Source organism: Ischnura elegans, chromosome 11, assembly GCF_921293095.1.
Source record: "Ischnura elegans chromosome 11, ioIscEleg1.1, whole genome shotgun sequence".
Lineage (NCBI taxonomy): Eukaryota > Metazoa > Arthropoda > Insecta > Odonata > Coenagrionidae > Ischnura > Ischnura elegans.
In genome coordinates, this window is record NC_060256.1 from 27,219,509 (window position 1) to 27,237,091 (window position 17,583).

At 37.9% G+C, this 17,583-nt stretch overlaps 1 protein-coding gene across 4 annotated transcripts in view; it reads right to left on the minus strand.

The window, feature by feature from the left end:
- Positions 1 to 17,583, minus strand: part of LOC124168313 (cell growth regulator with RING finger domain protein 1-like) — a 257,644-nt gene that overhangs the window by 6,602 nt on the left and 233,459 nt on the right. The gene's annotated exons all lie outside the window — the stretch shown is intronic.

Below are 17,583 nucleotides of genomic sequence, written 5' to 3' on the forward strand. Positions count from 1 at the left end.
TTCTTTAAACTCACAAAAAATGATATTAGCTTAACACATATAACTTAAATAATTTTTTTTTCAAGCAAATACTTTGAAAAAGTAAGAAAGCGCTGTTATAATTTTCATAAAATGTTGGTTTAATTTACCTTTTCCATGCTAAAATGTTACAACTTGAACGAACATGGCTTGTCCTCCCCCCACCCTAGTTTTGATCCTGGGTACGCCCTCGTCCGTAAGCAACATTCTGTCACCCTAACCCTACTTTCTTTTAGTAGGATCTTCACGAATAGATCATCCTGAGCTATTTACTCAATGAAAATTAGATGTGGTTTGAGTGGTTGCATTCTAAATGTAGAGTTTTTACATGTTGTTCGCCGGGAAAGTGTAAAGTCTTGCATTCTAAATGTTGTCCAATAGGGTGGTTTCCTATTATTTTTTTATTGCCTTAATCGAAAGATTATTACTCCTGGAGTACGTATTTCACGCTTTTAGATTTTTAAATGACAATATCTATTTTTCGCGATTAAATAAAAAGTGAAAATTTTCAAGCGCGCGAAAACGCGACGCTCAAGTATGAATGCTGGGAAATATCTCCGTACGTCGTATTTCTGGTTCCCCCTCCCGCCCGGTGAGGTGACCTTGAGGCGAGGCTTAGCGCTGATACGTCGCAGGCTGCCAGCGGGTAGCCTAGTGCCCTGCCGCCTGGTAGCGCTTGGCTTAAATAAGGATTATTAATACCTTATCAAACGAGGAAAACTTTCCGACCTTAGCCAGTTTTAATAAGTGATTATTAAGACATGTTTCCCTGAGCTCTGCGCCTCATGCATGCATTGGTAACCTCAGACGATGTATAACTCCTATCCTCTCGTGTAGAAACTAGGTCCCTGTGACGTCACGTGGAGTGGAATCGCATGGGCGCCAATCTGGCCTTTTTCAAATGAGGATAAAATTTGACCCTTGCCATTCGTCTAAACCGGTATTTCTAAAACCAAATAATTTGTGTATTATGAATACACTAATGGTGGGTAACGAATCGCAATCAATGCCTTTCGTTTTCTTTGATGAAGGAAACTATACCCTATTGTGGGTAGGCCCCAAGAATTTTGATGAATTGCACGCATCTCGTAGGAATCCTTATGCTACTGCAGGAGATATTAACAAAATATTTGGTATTAGCGAATGGTTATTTTGCGTAAGAGATTGGTAGTCGCAGTTTTGTATTTCATAAGATAGCATACGACTAGTCAAAGTAATGAAAGAATGAGAAAAGCTACATGAAAGCTTATATATATTGAGCTCACAAGGAACTGGGAAAAACACATGAATAGAGCTGTATTTAATGTCCCTTGTATTTAAGTAGGAAAAAAGTTTTGGCTACAGTGATAAAAATGGTATAGTCATGTGAAATATTTCAAACCCTGAACGGCGGACGCGTGAACGGCGGCGAAATATACAATAATTGCCATGAGAAAAAATTCCCCTGGACCGGGAATCGAACCACGAACCTTTGGCTTTCCGGGCCACTGCGCAGACCACTACGCTATCCAGGTTCTTTAATTCTCATGGCAATTATACCGAGGCTGTTGGTACTAGGTGTTAGGCCCTCGCGGTCCATCAAGGATGGCAACGCGAGGGAGAAAGGACTTACAAGAAGCCACAACCGGTTGAGAGCCTCAAACCTGCGCTAAAGCCGCGCAAAGCGGTATGTGTAATATTTCAAACCCTGCCGCGTGAACGGCGGTGAAATATAAAAGAATTGCCATGAGAAAAAATTCCCCTGGACCAGGAATCGAACCACGGACCTTTGGCTTTCCGGGCCACTGCGCAGACCACTACGCTATCTACAGGTTCTTTAATTCTCATGGCAATTATACCGAGGCTCTTGGTACTAGGGAATTTTTTCTTATGGCAATTCTTGTATATGGTATAGTCACTCATTAGATTATTTTCGAAAAGTAGTGGTACAATTAATTAGCATGAATCTCACATCAAGACTGATTAGGGTGACTAGCTATCCCTTTTCCCAGGATCGAACCCATTTGACTTTATTTTCCCACATCATTATGGCAAGGGGGCGACAGAACTGCGATATATCGTATAGAAAACCTCTTTCGATTCGATTTTTCCGGAGCCCCAGTGGTCCAACGGCCTACCCAACATAGAGGCGCTGGTGTAGCCTGTTTTTCTGTGCAGTAATGAACTGGGGGCTGCCATATTGAATCTCGATGTAAACAAACGTGATATTGAGGCTTATTGATAGTCATTAGTGTTAACTGCAGACTTTTTTTATTGCTTATAGTGTCCCTTACGATTTTGGAATGTGCTCGATGAAGGATACGAGTCTCAATGATCTTGGTTATTGCAAAATTGCATGGGTATGAAATGTATTTGGTGATGAAAATGTGAGTAATTCTGTTTCCTTCATTATTCCATTTTGATTTCAACCTGTGATTAGCTAACCTTTTCTCATGTTTTCAAAATTTTATGGTGTCTTGTATTCCTTATATTTCAATATGTTTTTCATTGTACTTGCAGTTTTTCTAGTGTTCAAACTACTCATTTATCGCTAGTGCTATGCTTTCGTTTGTTTAATGCTAATCATTTTGTTGGTTATGTATGTAATTTGCTATTTCAACTCTGTCCTTTCAACTGTTTAATTGTCATTAATTGAGCATTATTCATTAAGTGTTCTACGATGTTTACATTTCTTAAAACTTTAATCTCTTTCATTTTGAAGTAAGAACTTAATTTCTACTACATTGGTATAAAATATTCTTCACTTTTCTCGTTTTCTACTTTTGGAATACTTTCTTTCGTATAAGTGATTGATATTAACTTATAAGAACCTTTCATTTTAAGACTCCTCTGCCAAGATATGTTGCATATCTTAATGGGTACTCATCATGAACAACTTCCTACGAAATAATGTCCTCCTTTCATAATTAAATAATTATCTTCATTGAAATGATATCCAAACTTGCATGCTTATTTCTAGTGAAGTATTGTTATGGTCTATGGTTTCAGGATTAGCATTGTTTTCCCTGTACCAGAGCTATTGCAAGATACATCTACCTCAAGGAAAATTGGGTCACCCTCTTTGTCTATAACTGTGGAGTGTTTACTTAAGTAATGGAATCTTTCTCCTATTACGCAAAGGCTGCTCATCTCATGTTGTCATTGATATTTGTTGCTTGTGCATCTCATGTGCTTGTAGAATGGTTAACTTTCTCAGATTTCATCTCTAGTATGTCATATTGAAATTGTTATTGTTGTATTTCTTTTGCCAGTTATTGTATCAATAAATACTAATGTCCACTGAAGTAAGTTTCCGAGATCATTATTCTTACCAACCACCAGATCGCCAGTTGACTTTGTACATTAATCTTGTATTATGGTTACTGCTTTAGTAACCTGGGGAAGTTCTTCAGGAAGATTTTCCTACATTCACTGCTTTTAAGTTTCTCGCAATTGCAGTATCATTATTAGGCCTGAATAGCACGCTCTATCGTGACGCGTAAAAAAAATTGAAACACGCGCCGAGATGTGCATTCAAACTTCGCGGCAGCATTGGACCACTGGCATAGATGGCACTGGTGTATCAAAACCTATACGCATTATCCTTATGGGTATGTCGCCCCCTTGATTATGGTTCCTGTTCTTCTGTCTATTTGGATGAAGTTATCCTAAAGAACGAAAGGACGAAGATCATTAAAATTTTGAGCACAAGGTCGAAATTCGTTCACACGTTCGAGAGCAGACGTAATCATTTAATGTTGAATTTGTTCAATCGATTATCTGGTTTAGAAATGACCTTACTAATGATTTTATCTCCCCTTGTCTGTTGAACTAACGAAAGCGTACTGATTTCCTTCCTTCAGTTTTTGTGTGTTTTTTTCGTATCAGCTCGTGAGTAATTGAAGTGATTTAATTTTACCGGTTAATGCTCTTCATACTTCACTTATTCTTGGACTGAATATTTATAATTACCAAAAAGTGGTGGCAAAATATTGTCTAAACCAAAATCAGGAGTAAAATATTTTTAGGTCTTTAAGTATGAAATAAATTTTCTTTTAATATTTTTACAAACACTGCACTTCTTCCTTTTTCAATTTAGCCTCTTCTATATCGCTGCATTTTTTGGTTGAGAATATAGAAATCTCCCATATTTACCACAAAGATAATTGGTAACTCTGAAAATGATCTCCGGAAACGAACAGAGGAAATCATAAGGATAATAATTAATTTGATTTATATCATAATGAAAGATATTGAGAGTGAGAGAATCGGTAGAAGGAAGCTTTAAAAAATTTGAGGCCCAGAGTCGAAATCACTGTGATAAAAACAACTTCACGCTTTTTCCGTCGAGATCCAGCAACCGTGAATTATGGCGCTGGATACAGCGAGAGTGGAAATTCCCCCAGCGAGAGACACAAAAGAGTTCCGGGAATTTCGGCGGCGTGTAATTTTCTCCTTTCGGCCACGGATATCGTCATTTTCTCATCGCTTCCGCATATCAACGAAGAGGCGGACGAAAAATATCTCCGCAGACGACGTGATGTCGGCACACCTCGATCATTTCACTCTTCATTTCTATACTTTTTACGAGAATTCCGAAAACAAGGAGAGTTTATCATGTTTTAAGGTGGAGTAGGTGCGATATACGAAATGAATGATGTTTTCACGAAAATTTCAAAGCTAACTCTCCTGATTGTACTCAATCGGCTAATCCCCACAAAATAAGGAATCTTCGAGCTTATTTAAACGAGAGCTTTAAGCGAGTATCAACAATACGATTACGATATCTCGGCCATTTTGAGATTAATTCTTTCCGACAATTATAATTGCACTTTTTCGTCCAAAATTCATATTTAATGTCCTTAAGAATCCATAGTATTACTACATAAAATCTCAAAAAGGGTGGATACCCAAGAATACCGTATCCATGGTGACTACAAAGTGCATCCAAAATAAATGTTTGCGTTACCACAGCTCTGTAACTAAAAGGTTGCGACCCCATGTTTATGAACAAAAAAATGCTTAAAATTGCCTTCCCTACCACCTCCTGAAGTGAAGAAAACACCGGAAAGTAATCGTTTAGCCCACCTCTTATTATTCACGAAATAAAATCCGTGACTAGGTTTTTTGATGCTATATGTAAAAAAATTCTAAACTCTTCACGTAAGGAAATATTTATACTTTTCCTCTTACTTAAAATAAACCAATAAGACGAAAATCGTCGTTTTGATAGAGTTTATTGGCGCGGGGCAGTTTTCGTTTTTGTGGCTTATTTTAAGTAATAGGAACATTAAGTAAAAATTTCCTTACATGAAAAGTTTAGAATTTATTTTACATAGAGCATACGTAACTGCGATATTCATTTTATTTTCTCCTCGGCAATTGAAATCTACCTTTCGGCTGTTTTTAAAATCAAAGAGTGGGTAAAATTTAATTTTAAAAAGCTATTTGTAATGCGAAGGTATCGTTCTTTCTATTAAAAATTACAATGAAATGCACCAATCAAAAATATTGCCTGTGACAAGATAAAGAAGACGACATTTTTGCCGTTCTCATAGTTTTTCGAGTGTTCTTCTTTAATCTTTTGACCGCAGAATTAAACGTTTACGAATAAACAATACATTTTAAATAAATAAAATAAATCGATTTCTAAATCAATCAATCGATAAATTTTTTCGATTATAAATAAATCGAAACTTTGGCTATAACTTGTTTTACATTGACCTGAACTCCAAGTAATATCATAAAATGTATTAAACAAGGTCAAGAATAGAAGAGGAAAAATAATAATAATACGTATAAACAATGTTTAATGATTCATTGTTGTAGTCGAATAAACAATGAGTAAAGCGATACAAGACACGACCTTATGAAGCTTCGGCAGGATTTTATACAAATGCTTTGAGTTCAGCGTTCTTCCGTTTTTGTGCCGATAGTAGTTTTTATGAGAAAAGAATCAACGATAATTTTTTTTAGATACATAGTTGCCACTGAACAGCGGAATGTTGGACGCTATGCACCGGGCACGGGAGCATTCGGTGCCAATCTGAAGGCCGTCCTCGGCCGACTCTAGTGTGTTATAAGTAGAAAAATGCGAACATTTAGGGTAAAAAAATCTTCCGTGCAGGAAGCAAGTAATTTATATTCCAAATCACTTCCAACTCATCCGAAATATAGTGGCAGAGAAAATAATTAAAGAGTTGCGCAATTTCCCGGGTACTTAGAAGCGCCACTCCGGAGGTCCTTCTCAGGATGGCCAGACGCGCAATATCTTAGCTTAACTTAGGGAAGGATATCAATATTCCACTGTTTGCAGTTCAGTGATTGCTGCAGAAGGACCGCGTGATTCGATGACAATGGTACACATGAGTGTAAGGGTGGTTGCATGAATTTGAGGATACATCCGCGTTCCAGTTCGTCGGCGATGGCACACTACCCACGGTTCACGGTCGAGCGAACACAGTCCGTTCTCGAGGTCAAATCACGCGTCCGATTCGCAGGAAATCTCTCTATACATTACTACGACAGCAATACTAGTATAGAACAAAAAAAAAACTTTGCCCGAACTCCTGAACCAGTCGTACGACTTCTTTACGCTCTGGTTTCCATGGTTTTATTTTTTAAATCAACTCGACTCCTTTCAAAGAAACGGGTACAACTGATATTTTCAGAGCCGTCTTGCTCTTATCCACAGAAAATTTCCCCTCAAGACTCTCTCAACATCAATCGTGAAATTGAGTTCTTAATACATTATAAACCATATGAGGGCGTGAGAAGCCAAGCCAGCAAGTGATTTTTTTCTCAACAGAGTTAGGTAAAGTTAATTGTTAAAGGAAATACACAAAATTTGGTGCCAAGGGTTACGAGCGAGTCTCGGGTCTGCGCTGACATAGGGTGGAAAATCAAATGCACTACTAAGTATCTAGTCGTTTCTACGACCTTCTCGTTTGTTTTCTTTATATAATTTCTGTATCTAACTCTGTGCAGAAAAAAGAAATCAATTGTACCCCTTAGCTTCCAACCCACTCATATAAGAATGAATGAAAGATCCTTTGCGCTACCTACAAAAAACTTTAATCAAAAACATAGACGCATTTGGCATTGCTACATCGTGATCATGAGTAGCCTCGATTTTATCTCCTTTTCATGTATAGTTTGGAGTTTATTCGGGGCCAGGCAGTGCTAATTTCAGTATTGTCACGTTACACATCAATCGTCTCGAAATAAGAATCGTGGACAATTTTACCGCTACTCAAAGAAGTTGAATAAATGCTGCCTTGTATTCTATAGAGTAACCCAAAGCATTAAAATTTAAATTAAATTCATTTTAACCAGACAATACTCATTTTAACCAGATACAAACAGAGGTGGAGGTCTTCCTTAAAACCTTTTTGTCCTATTTTTAACAAAGGAATATTACTCACGATCAGAGTATACGAAAGTTTATTAAAGTTTTTATTTAGTCACTTTTTCTATGCTTGGTTGAGCTTAAATAATCCCTGGTTTATATTTGTTAATCTATCATGAAAGTTTATCGTAAGCCAGTCAAAAGCTGCTACTGCAACAGAAAAAATCAAATCTTTTGAGAGATGTTACTACATCGGAAGAGTAAATGAAAAAAGCCAAAACATCTCTCCAAACTGAATGAAAGAATATATATCAGCCTTTATTGAAATTATTCCATGCATATTCTTGGCGCAAAGTTATTTGCTTGCGCCAACTATTTACATACTTTCCATCATCATAAAATATAATTTCAATATCATCGAGATTAGTGATTGCTGCAGGAAAACTAGGAATAAATCCCAAAGATGACGAAATGAATAGATATGCTTGGCTATTGGACAATAGAAGAATTCCATGTGAAGCCGCAGCAGAAAGTACAAGCAAAAAGCTATGAGTTAAGAACAATGCCGAGCTGACTCACCATACAGTGTGAATCATTTGATGGGGCTTGCCTAGGCTAATTATATGCTTACTCTATATAAAAAATGCAGCCAAATGGATGATCAGGTACAAGAACTGCTGGAAATAAAAAAAAACTGCCACTAAAAGTACTTCTTTTATTGCGCGGACTCATCTCAAATGAATATAATCGACATCAATACCAACTAACCTGACTAATTCACCTGTTCAAAAATAAATACTTTCGAAAAAATACAAGTCATCGGTGAATTTGATTGCGAAGGTTTTAACAGATAATTAGACAGAAGATGAGGTATGACTCCAGTTACGGCGTATGGCGTTGAACTTCTACATGGAAAACGGTCCAAATGAAGAAACCGCTTTTACGGCATTACGGCGGCTATCATACGAACAAGTGATTTAATTACCTTTTTGAACTACTTCATCGTGTCAGAAAAAACTGCGAAAAAAACCTTTCTCTAAGCAATGCAGTGTAATGCCACGCACAACCTATTGTCGGACCACACATATGCATAATTATATTTCAGAGAGCATTTCTAATAAAGACCCATTTGACTCAATGCATAATTGAAATGCTTACGATTTACGAATTGGAAAGCATACGTGCTAGCGCCGTATGGCATCCCAAACTTCAAAGTAGTTATAGAAGGCGATATAAATTGGAAATCCGTCATACTGTAAGTAAAAAAGACAATTTCCCACAAAGATTTACTTGCATACAATGCGTCACGATTTTTAAGCCATTTCTGACCTTGCTGGGGATATAAAAACGGTCTCTATACAACAGTGTTTTTCGAAACGTCGACATTTCTACGAACGACCCGGTGAAATGTTCGAGAAACATTCTGACAATTCACGGCTTGAAATAAGTGACTTTGTACGCAGTCGCGTACGGGTGCAAATCTATTAACACCAAGGATAAAGTCGCCATGAAAAATATTACCTCCAAGAATGATAAGGGTCCTTGATGAGTGACATATTTTCTCATGGCGAGCTAAATCCTAGGTGTTTATTCTTACAGTTGCCTGATAACCCGATTGATTACTAGGAGGAGAGTGATGTGGTAAAAAATTTCGAAATTATTTGTGTAGTAATTTGCAAATTTCAATATCACTATTAATATAGAAAGCATTCTATTATTCATTCGCTGGCACAAAAAACTGCACCGCGTAAAAAAGGCCTTTTAAATAGCAGAGGGAGGAGGAGTCGTGAGGTATTGGAAGTGGAATGGGCGATGGAGGGGAGGGAGGTGCAACTTTCACTTTTCGCCTCCCTCCACTCTCCGTCCCAACACGGGGAAGGGGAAACGGAAAGCGGGAGAGGGGAGGTTGCTGAGGTGACTGCCCTACTACACATACATATCATATATTTAATACATACCCCCCCCTCCCGCCCCTCTTTCGTGACGCACGCAGGGAGAGCCAGTCTGTGTCTTATAACCCGCTGTGACGAGCCTCTCCCCCTCCAATTCCTCCGGTAAGAGTTTTCTTGAGCTCAGAGTTACGCAACGCCCCCCTTTTGAATGCCTTGCTGCAGGAGGCATTCTCAGTGGTCACTGCCCAGCGCGCACTGCTTCATTCTGGAAGACTCGCTGATACAGCCGCAGTGTGGCTATCGATTAGGCGCCATCCTTAGAGGACTACTCGACTGCGTTTTGATCCAGGGTTCTTATGATCCCTGGATCCCCCCCTTATGATTTCCTTATGCATTATTATATTATTTCTTTATGCATCCCCCTCTTATGATTCCCCCTTATATTTTCCTTATGATTTCCCCCTGCCAAACACCCTGGAGGTGGCTCGCGGGGTATTACGTAGATGTAGATCTCTGCAATTTCTAAATAGGCGAAAAACAATGGTTCACTCGAAATGTTTAAAAGGAAGACAATTACTTACTTCCCAGTGACACATAAATGGTGACTGAGTTAATTGTAACTAGAGTTGATTGATTTATTAGTTTATTGATATGCTTTATGTTCACTTTGTGAAAATTATTTAAGATCATCACTTAATCACTATAAGAACACTTATTACAAAAGGACAAAATATGCAATGCTGATCGCGCTGAGGGCAATACTCCCCTAATTGTCATGGAATTCATTTCCTAATGTCCATGGATAAATTTGAGATGTTACATCGCACAGCTTACACGATTTTATAAAGACTTTATAAAATTTTCTACTTTTATTTGCAGAATCGACGCCCGTAATTTTAGCTCCGATTCTATATATACAGTAATTTTTTATTAAGCGCTTCATTTGATGTACACACAATTGAATACTAATCATTTCATCAATATAAGCGAACCGATGGAGTTATTCACATACTGATACTGTAAAAATCGCTAAGTATAATAGAATGGGGCAGATGAGAACTCCCAGGACAACATTCAATATGGGTTATGAGGTTCCTACCAGAGGAATACGTTCGTAACGGTGAGTGGGAGGCTTAAGTGGAATCCACATTTTAAAATCTAGATCCAGTTTTGACCGTTCCAAGATGACCCAATAAGCCCAAGGCTTATTAGGTCATTGCCCAAGTGTTGAAACTTTTGACGAAAAAACAAGTCGCATCAATTACCAATAAGAGAAAAAAATATCAAGGTCACTTTCAGTTGATGCCAAAACTACTGCGTGATTGCTCTCTTAAATAAATCGTTGAACGCACGACCTTCCACATACTAACTGCGGCAGAATACAGAGTAATACGCTCAATCCTTATATCGCTACTGCCATAATTGCCAAGCATCTTAGAGGTGCCCAGCAAGATACTGCATACCTTATAATATAGAATTATAACATTTCCACCATATATCAAAAAAGCATTAGATGCAAACATTAACTGGAAATAACTACTCAATATCGTATACGAGCATAGAGGGAATTTACAAAAATTGAAAATAGAAATGCTTATTTCAAAACGGCACACATTTATTCAGCGAAATTTTAAGACAAACCATTTTCCATGCACATCTTCAAAGACCCCAAAGCAGTCACTGCAACTGTTCCCAATGAATACATATTGCACTCGATGCACCAAGCATTCATGGAAAAAGATCAAAGCTGCTTTACCGATATTACATTAGAACGTTACGCCATTAATTACTACCTATGAACTCATATCTATATGGAAATCATGGCTTGAATTGCTGCCGCAAACTAACCACGGTGCAAAGACCAATACTTATACGCAAAATGGAGACAAAAATATGACTCTCTATTACCTTCCCATATCAAAAAGTATTTGGGAAAAAATCGCGCTAGAACAAGTGCAAGTGATTTTAAATGTACAGCGATACAGCGGCAAAAATACAGTGATAATGCTGCTTTCAAAGATTCCAACTGGAATATGAAAAACACTTGATCATGGGAAAAATAGGTGAAATACGAAAAAATACGGATCTCCTTCTTCACTGCATACCTATATATCATCCGGTCCCCTAAGGGATATATGGAGGCAGTGGCGTAACTATGGTGGGGAATGAGGTGATAGATTCCCCCCACAGAAGGACACAAGGTATTAAATATATGATATACTGTGCAAGAAGCGACATAAATTAATTCCCCTTTAATATTCTTCCGGATTTTACTCCCTACCAATATCAACAGTCCCAATTTCTCCCACATTGATCTGCCCATGTACGTACTGCATAAAATATCTTCTACTGTTTTCTTAAAAGGCTTTCATCGTCTTAACCTTCAGCTGTTACATTTTTCGCTTATTCTACTATACATTACAACTTGAACAGATGGAAAAGTTAGCCAGAAAAGAAACGGAGCCTCAGTGACGTGGTGATGAAACTCAAATAGACGGATACAATGAGAAACAAGGAGGTATACCGAATAATATGAGAAGACAGAGTACAGCGGAGTACCAAAGGTAGAGCATGACCCGGTGGCTAGGCCATGAGCTAAATCTATGTGTCCACTGGAGACTAAAGGTTTCGATATTGAGTCTCATGACTCGAGTCACAAGTGAGAACGGGAGTGAGACCACTCCCGGAGACAATGTGCGATAAGACTCGGAGACTTCAATTATTGCCAGTGGACGAGCATACTTCAAAGCTCTAGAGAAAAAGTCTCAGAAATCGAAACAATGCCGTTTTTCTAAGACTGGTCTCAGGTTTTAGAATAAAACTATCGGGGTAATTTTCAGTCATTTTACCTAAGTAGATAAAATATACCCATTTTTGAGATAAATTTCCGGGACTCGATTCGCGAGTATCGGAGATTTATCTAAAATATGTAAAGGTGTTTTTCAGTAATTTTACCTCAGTGAACACATATTTTAGATAAATCTCCGAGACTCGCGAATCGAGTCTCGGAGAACTCTTGAAGGCTTGAGACAAGTATCCGAAGTGGTATTTGGAGGAGGTGACCGACAGCTTAGGTCATTAGGGCCGTGACGGCAGGGTAAGGAAATGAAGGGTGGAGAGAAACCCGGCGTTGGCATTAGCCTACTACAAACGAAAGGTGCCAAGGGGACCACGGCGTGATGCGCTCCAAATGTCCTCCACAAAACATTCAAGCAGGGACCGAGCAGTCACGGAAAATTTCCTGCCACTGCCGGGATTCGAACCCGAGCCCACGGGGAGGGAAGCCAACACTTTAGCCACCACACCATCCCGGTCCCCTAAGGGATATATGGAGGCAGTGGCGTAACTATGGTGGGGAATGAGGTGATAGATTCCCCCCACAGAAGGATACAAATTGTTTTAAACTATTGTCTAGTTTTGATAAGTAATAACTGCATTTGCTTCAAGTAAAATCTTTAGAACCAAAATAATGTAAAATGTATTTCCAGGCATGTTATTTTTCAAAAATTTTCCCTGACCCCGTTGCCTTGGGGGTTGGAGTGGTCACCACTGCAGGCCATCCTATCCCCCCTGAAAGCATATTCCTAGTTATGCCACTGTAAGGAGGGATACAGTAGACCAATGGAAGGATTGTGAGACAATATAATAAGCAAGCATTACAGTGTATACGTCTCCGATGGACACCGCTCAGTCAGACATTCAAGTCACTAGATTTGGCCACCGGAATCAAGTCACTAGATTTGGCCAGTGGAAACGTAGTTTAAGAAACAGCGAACACGTGAGAAATATTATTTATGGTATAATAGAAGGAAATTAGCCAGTGGACGGCCAAGATATGCATACTAGGAGCATATAAAGAAGAGCACGAGGAATAAGAACATCAGTTAAGTGAAGAAACTAGCTGGGGTAAGGGATATAAGGAGGGATACAGTAGACCAATCGAAGGATTGTGAGAATATAACAATAATAAGCACGTACTACAATAATTTCACCTTCCACAAAAATAACTTTTTCCCTAAACCTGTGAAATCGCTCCAGTAAATCATCGTTAAATTTTAAGACTATTAATCGAGTAACTGAGCGCACTGCAAAATTCTACCGGTTGCTCACATTCACCATTACTGCCTTAGATCTCCAGAGAATTATCATCACACAAGTTCTTTTTAATTTAACAACCAAACAAATTGTTATCGCGAATACATTACTTTCCTCGCAGCAAAGTCTTAAAACGTCGGGAACGATACCAAAGGTAAGGTTTTTATTTGAACATTATTTTTCGTTTATATTTTCCTCAAAATAAACAAATCTTCGACATCCATAAAACTTTTCACATACAAAAAATGTAATGCCTTCAAAATTGAAACCGGAATGTCACTCAAGGATACACAGTGAAATCGGCTGGCATTTAATTAGCGAAACTGAGGTCGACACGTTAGCCTCGTAGCAGAGAGGGAGAATCGGTATTTATAGCTTACTGCATTGATACCAAGGGATAAAAAATGACTTTCCAGCGTTTCTAACTAGCTACGATTTATTTTTAACAAAGGTCATATAATTCGTTGATTTACGAAGTATTTTTCAACAAATATAATCCTCAAGTGGCAGGATTTCTATGCCTGAATAACTTCTTTATCCACATAATATTGAATTTATTGTCAAAAGTACATGAAAGGAGATCATATTTATAACTTTACAGTTATTTATTTTTATTTAGGTTGATTTAGATAGTGTGGTAGCTTAATGGGTATAGGACTCGATTGCAGGTCGAAGGATTCCGGGTTCGAATCCAGGGTGAGGCATTTGGCCATCCCAAAACACAAATCCTTGAAGTGCGAGGTGGCCCACGGATAGGAACTGGCCTCCCTACCCTATAAAAGAGATATTCATACGCCTTTGGCTTGGTTTGAGGTGAGCTCTACGCTCATCTATCAATACCAACCGCCAAATTGAATCACTGAGAGAGTGAGGAAATTCTTACAATCACAAGACATTACAAACACGTAGACAACTTGCATGAATAAAAGGATGACGTGAATAATTCGGAAAAGTGTTATTTTTTTGGTTTCGAAAGAGACGCAAGTACAGTCCTCGAATACATTAACCCGAGAGTAGTCGCGCCTAACGTGTAGCCTTACGTGGTCGCTGCGGGTCACTCTGACCCGCACTAAAAGAAATTGTTTTATAGCTTAATTTACATTTTTGTTTTTTTTGTAACTTTATACATTTCAGTTCCAAGGTATATAAACTCAAACCATGTGTTTAAAACAAACATTTTATCACTTTTATATTTTTTTCGGAATTAAAGAAAAAGTATCACAAAAAATGAGATTTTTGTCATAGTACAAGATTTTTAGTAATTTTACGGCTAACTAGCTTACTTACAATAATTTTTCACTCTTTAATATTGAACATAGGTTATAAAGAAATAAAAAAATATTATATGGCTTATTTTTATAAGGAACAATTTTCAAGTTATTGAAGCATGAAAATGTTGTACAAATTTTCTTCAAAAAAAAACGAAATATCAATGAGCCATGGTTTATCACAAAGATAAAAAGTATACTTCAACTCTTACTTCATAATATTTTTTCCAATAAGAACTAATATATATTTCCACAAATTTATGTCACTACAAATTTCCAGTTATTGGTTTAGTTGCATCCCAAAGTCAGTATAGTTGAGGTATTTTGGCCACGAGTGAACCTACAAAACCCACAATTTTATTGATTAGATACACAAATTTATTTTTTATAAAAGCACATCAAAACTTTCAGGTGTAAAAAGATTGTGTAGTCCCTATGTGTATAATATAAAAAACACCATTACACTAATATACACTAACTTACGCTCACAGTTATAAAAAAGACTTGCACACTTTTTGACAACGCTAATGGTCGCTGCGGGTCAGGGTGACACGCACATGTACGCCTAGGTCAACAAACGAGCGGAAACTGAAGAAACTCAACAGGGTATGTTAGGAGGGTTTTAGAGAAACAGCTACACGGAAAGTGAAGACCGTTCGTTACTTTGTACATTCAGGACAGATGTAAATAGTTGTGTGCGGGTCGGAGCGACCCGCGGCGACCACTCCCGGGTTAATGCAATCCTAGTTGGCAATTGTATGGGGCAAGCTAGCGAACCACTTGAAGTCTGTCTCACATAAGTTTTCCCAGGCTCTCATACAGCCGGGAATTAAAATTTTCGTAATCTTTGTAAAACGTGGACGCAAATTTAATTATAAAAAAAAGAAAAAAAACTAGGGTACTTTATACGCAGTCATATGACGATGCATTGATTGAATTTGTCCGGTACTAATGGAATTCAGTTTGAAAATTCTCAGACATAGAAGAACCTCGCGACGGCAAATTTCAGGAAGCTAGACTTCAACAGATTCCTTAGCTGGCGGCATTCAGACACCAATCAGCTCTTCGTTATTTTTTTCCACCACTTATATAAGAAAATTCAAAGTGTACAAATTGAAATACGAGAAGGTAAGGCTAAGCAAATATCAGTTTTCGCTTTCTGACTTTCACGGCACATGATTGAGACCTTGGAAATTCCATACGTACAATATGAGGCAATGTTGATCTACAAAACCTAAAAAGGATAAGATCTTCAACGAAACTAACACCATATTTCCGTGCCATTCTACAAGGTTGAAGAGCAATAAATCGGCGCAGCAACCGATAAATATTCTGTCTTCATACGTTGAAATTATGGTTGGCTTTGGTATTTTGCCGTTGCATTAGCACTTTAAATTTCCTATGAAACGCACTCGTTCTCCAACGATGGAAGAAACTACAAATTAAAACCGGAAATTTCACGGAAAGAGTCGAGATTAGGTGATAGAAATTCCTTTTAATTTAAAGAAAATCGAACACTGATGATGAAAGATCTAAATTTCAACGCCTTTAGGTTTTTTCATACGAAAATTTGACGGAAAGTTTTTTGCCGTAAGAAACCCATACCAAAATGCTACGGACAGCTTGGCTCGATCAGCATCGGTAATTCGACACTGATACGATTCATCGAATACCGAACGATTAAATGAAACAGATTGCTTAATTTGTCACCGCAATCTCAATAAATATCAGCTTTTGATTGCAATTAAATGGGTGATTTGTGCAAATATATTGGAATGACTGAAGCGTGGGCCTTAATCAAGCATAACAGTGAAACCTCGAAAATTAAGAAACACTGTTAAGCAAGAAATAAGATTAGATGCTTTCCGGCGAATTATGTAGGTAAAAAATGTTCTCTGGATTCCCACCGGGTTAAAAACTCCATTTCTGTCGCCGTTTCAAGCTCCGACTCGGAGATCAACCTTATGAATGCTTATTTAAGTATACCGGGACTAGCCACGGTGATAACTTTTACGGGAGTCACCCGCAATGCACAATTGTGCGAAAAATCCACAGAGAAAAAAAAAAAAAAAACGGCCGGAAATCGAGGGATCCGGGTTCGAATCCCGGTCAAGGCGAATGATTTTTTCTCTGTGGATTTTTCGCACACTTATGAATGCTATTTGCCGTTTTATTTGACCATAATAAATCGAAAAATATAACGATATTCAGCCCTGAGTATGAATCCCGAATAGGAGCTCGAAAAGTTGGCAAAAATGAATTTTTTAAACCAGTGGATATCCCGAAAACAGTTCACCCACACCGTTAGGTTAGATTCGTGGAATAACCCACTGCGTTGAAAAATAAAGTCTATGGACGCTTGAGGTAAGGACCGTGTGGTTTTTGTAGACAATGCCGCATCAGGTCCCCTACATTTTCAGTACCTACCAGGGTGCGACCGAAATTTTTGGATACTTATAGAATTATAAACACTAAACATTAAAAAAAATTATTGCATTACGCAGAAGTCCAACTATAAAATGTATTCATTTAAATAAGCAGTCATAAAACCCTCAGGACACTTAAAAATTTAAACAATACACACCTTCATATGCATCATTATTCCATTCATTGCTGTGTAACGGGCGTCAACATAAGGATTTAAATATGTTCTCTGAAAAGCCTGAATTAGATCATAATTCATATTGGGAAAGAAATGACAGGACACAAAATTGACTGAGGTAACTTCGGCATGCACTTGCCACCACGCGAGATAGTCTTTTCGTTGGTTCATTACCAAAGAAAAAAACTATTCCATTACACTGTAATAGCATTTTAAAGCGTTTCTGTTTATTTAATCGAAACTTTGCAACAACAATCGATTTATTTAGTAAACAAAAAACATTTCGCTACGATCTCACACTAATGGAGAGACAGAATACAGTCACATAGCATGAAGAAAGGAAAGGGCAGAGCTACAGAAATTGAACTGTAGTTTAACAAA